We start from the raw sequence: 4,211 nt of genomic DNA on the forward strand, positions 1-4,211 counted from the left end.
GGGGGGGGGGGGGGGGGGGGGGGGGAGGCGGCCGGATCATGTAAACACGTGTGTGCGAGCACGTGTTCGAGCATCACGCCACAACACTCTCAACCGTCAAGACGAACACATCGGGAGCTACCGCGTTATTTTTTAAATTATTCCGTACCGATTTTTAATACCGCGTTTCGACGTCGCGACAATTGAGGCGATAATTAAGACAAATTAAAACACGTATTCCTCACGCGAGCAAGTGTTGCGGACTTTACCGCGACAGGTAATTATCACGTTCATTTACTTTTTTACTTGTTAGAGAAATGTCGCGACCGAGTTCCTCAATACCGGTCAAATATTATCATCATCCATTTATTATTCGAGTATTATTACTTCTTCATTCAGTTGTCATTTAATTATTTTTGTTGTGTATTGGGAAGCAACTCGAGCGTGTCGTTACGACAATTATCTTCGTCTTGCTGTCGCGTATAACTAATAGATACTAAATTATTAAATTACTAAATTAAATTAAATTTCTGTCATAGAGATCCAATAGAGCAGACGCAGTCACGCGGCTCTAGGGGATGCGATGCTTGAGGGATGCCGCGCCGGAGAATCCGGCTCGGGCCTGGCAGAGTTAGTGCGAAGGTGAGTTTCACTAATTTGAATTCATAATTCCAATAAATCCGATAAAACTGGAAATTCTTTTGTTTGAAATCGAGTTTCTTAATGCCTCCATGGTCGTGTGTAATACTAAATTAAATCTGCTTTCTGTTGCAGAGACGAAACAGACGACCAGCCGACTGCTGCGCCGTAAGACCTGGCTCGGGTCGAGCGGGGTTAGCTCGAAGGTAAGCTTCATTAATTAACATTTGTAATTAAAAATCCGACGAGATTGATAATTCTCTTGCTCGAAATCGAGATAATATGAATCGAATCAAAGATCGCGTAAAATCGTAATTATACGCTGGGAAAATTTTTTCTGAGTGGTATCACCACTTGACAAATTTTTATTTGTTCTTATAAAGATATTTATTTGCAACGTCGAGAAAAAAGAAAGTGAAATATTCCAAGTATGAATGCATTCCGAAAAATTCTTCCAGCGTAAAAAATATCGCGTTTATTTTTTTTTAATCCTTCAAATTTCTTCACTCAAATCGTCATACACGAATCTAATCGGCGAAATGGTATTTTTCTGTTCCAGAAACGAAAGCAGAATGTGGCTTTCCTGATCGGCGGTTTGGTAAGTCAAAACAAGAAATATATTGATAAAGAAAGATAAGTCTTTCGATGTAATGCATGTTTATCGAATGCGATTTACTTTGCTGTAATTGTAGTATGTGTACGTGCCGTCCAATAAAAATCACACTGCTCGAAACAATTGGAAGATCGCTTTTTCAAATAAATAATGTTAGTGATAATGTATATTTTACATAAATTTGGCAAATAAATTTTCAAGTATTTTTCGTCCAATGTATATATATTTGGAAATTGATTAACTTAGATTATTGATTGGTCGACGATTTTTGTCGGAGGAAATTTTGATTAATCAAACCCCAATACTATCTGGTAGATGCTTAAAATATTGTGTATACACTTTGAATATTCAAAATTTTGTAAAATTATTCAGTTTTATTGAATGCGATCTTCTAGGTGTCTCGAGCAATGCATCTATGCGCAAAGAGATTGCGCCAACGCGCAAAGGGTTTGCGTCACAGAAAATGCGCAATCATATCACCCGCGTCATAGATCTTCCGCCAGTCGTTAATTTTTTCAATTTTCTCTTTCGCGTGAGCTTGAATCACAATTGTATTTCATAAAATAAAATTCGCGCTTCGTTATTAAGCAAAATTCGATATCGTGCAGCAAATTCGATCGCTGCGCGAAGCGATCTAACGTATTTATATAAACTGCTCGCAAAATTAAGTTCACAATCGTCGGAAAATTTTCAGGTTTCAATTTTTCACTTAGAGTTAGAGTTTTCTAACGCAAGACACAATAGAGATAATGCTAGTGAGCGTTAATCCCTCGCGAAAAACGCAATGTGCACAAGTCAAACATGTGAGCAGGTGTTTGCTCACTTACGCGGCGCGCGAAAAGTTCCATCGAACGAAGACAGAGGTCTCACGTGGTAACATTTTTTTCACGTGAATTTTGAACAGAATTTTTATCTCTATCGTCACAATTTTTATAGTTTTTTATTTCTCATTCACGCTCGCGTTCGTGATCATAAATTTGATAGGTTTGCAAATTTTGCCGGATCGTATTTGCGGAAAAGTCGCGAACGAACTTCGCAGAAATATTGCAGAGTTGTTATTCGCAAAAGTATTGCGGAATTGTCTTTGCAAAAGTATTGTGGAGCTGTTATCCGCAAAAATATTGCGGAGTTGTTATCCGCAAAAACATTGCGGAATTGTCTTCGCAAAAGTATTGTGGAGCTGTTGTCCGCAAAAATATTGCGGAGCTGTATTGCAGTCTACTACGCTGCACCACCATCGAAACGTTACATTAGGGATATTCCGTGTCGTATGTGAGAATTTCGCACAAATTACTTCGCCCACGCGTCGAAAGATTTCGCGAGATCGGCCTTCGCGTCGCGTGTTCCCTTCGCTCGCGGATTCTGTTTTCTTCGTAAGCGATTCGCGTCACGCGTGTATCAAAGCGGTACACTCGATCGAACCGTTGCTGAATTCTCGTCGCACATACTCGTCGTTTATCCGAAAAGCCGACATTTCCTCAAAGACGCAATTCGCGATATTTCATACGCAATTCGTAACTCGGAGTGTATCCCCCAAGAGAGACGGGATTTTTCGTGAAACTTCCGTTAAATTACCGTGGTCGGGAGTGAATTACAGGCGACGTGGGACGCGAGGACCATTGCAGTGTCAGATACAGCGACAGAATGGCTGGTGGATCCTGGACACCGTGGGACGACGCGTAATGGTGAGCGCTCAATTTAGACGCTCATATAGTAAACATAAAGCGTCACTTTACGTAGATTGCATGCAAGTAGACGTAAATCGCATTGGGTCCGAAAGGAAGTAAAGTAAGAATTGGAATTTGCAATTCGCCGGAGTTACCTAAGAATGATCCAAACAAAGAATTTAGCTCTGAGATTTTCGCAATAGTCGAGTCAAGCATTTCCATTTCTTTAAGAGTACTGACTAGTTCATCCTTAGAAAAATATGCAAAAAAACGAGACTGATAAAAAATAAAAAAATTGTTTCTTAATACATTTCAAGCATTTGTAAGGCTGAATTTTTTTTGTTTGGATTAAAAAGATGTGAATAGAGTATCCATTGATAAAAGCTTATAATTTTTTTAATTGGATCATTCTTGCATAACAATGGCCAATTGAAATTTCGACTCGGCAGGCTTCCTACTCGTCGGATTATTTTTTTATGATACGTTAAACTGATATATTTCATGTTTATATGTTCTGTATATGTTATATATGCTTTTTTCATGCTCCATATATGTTTTATATATACCCAACGTATGCTCTATATATATTATTTGATTAATATACTTTATAACTTGTTATGTCGTATTACGACATACACGACATACTATCTTTTCGGAGATATTTTTTATGCATACGTTTGTTGTTGACAAAACGACAAATTAAAGACAACAAATTAAATTATTAAGCCGAAACTCGAACCGAAATGTTTCGATTTCCCGCTAAATTATTAAGCCGAGATTGAAACGAAGTGTTTTGTGTTTCCGCTAAATTATTAAGCCGAGATTCGAACCAATGTTTTGTGTTTCTGCAAAATTATTAAGTCAAGTTAGTTAAACTTAGAATAATCTTTTAAAGTTTCTTAAAGAAATTTTCGCGTTTGCAAAGGTGTATTTTCGAAAATGACGTGAAATGTGCATATTTTGTTCTGCATCGTCTCTTAGAAGACAATGTGCTTTAATGTCACTCTACTCCCTCAGTAACACGCCCAGAATCTTGAAAATAATTTCCCAGTATCCCAAGGTCGCACTCGTAACATTAGATCCATCGTAGCAATATATTGGGATCCCCGCATATGCGCAGTGGTATCTATCCTGCCCATGGACCGAAAGTCGGTCATGCTACTACAGATTAGGTCATGTAGTGTTAGCATGTAAAGCACATTCTGGGATAGTTTTTTAAAGTTGTTTAAAGTAACATTCACTCTGAAAAGTTATATTTTCGAAATTGACGTCAGGTGTTCTTATTTCATTCTGCATCGTTTCTTCAACAAGGT

The sequence above is a fragment of the Odontomachus brunneus genome, unplaced genomic scaffold, assembly GCF_010583005.1.
Source record: "Odontomachus brunneus isolate Ranch 3 - 2012 unplaced genomic scaffold, Obru_v1 Obru_scaffold_215, whole genome shotgun sequence".
Classification (NCBI taxonomy): domain Eukaryota; kingdom Metazoa; phylum Arthropoda; class Insecta; order Hymenoptera; family Formicidae; genus Odontomachus; species Odontomachus brunneus.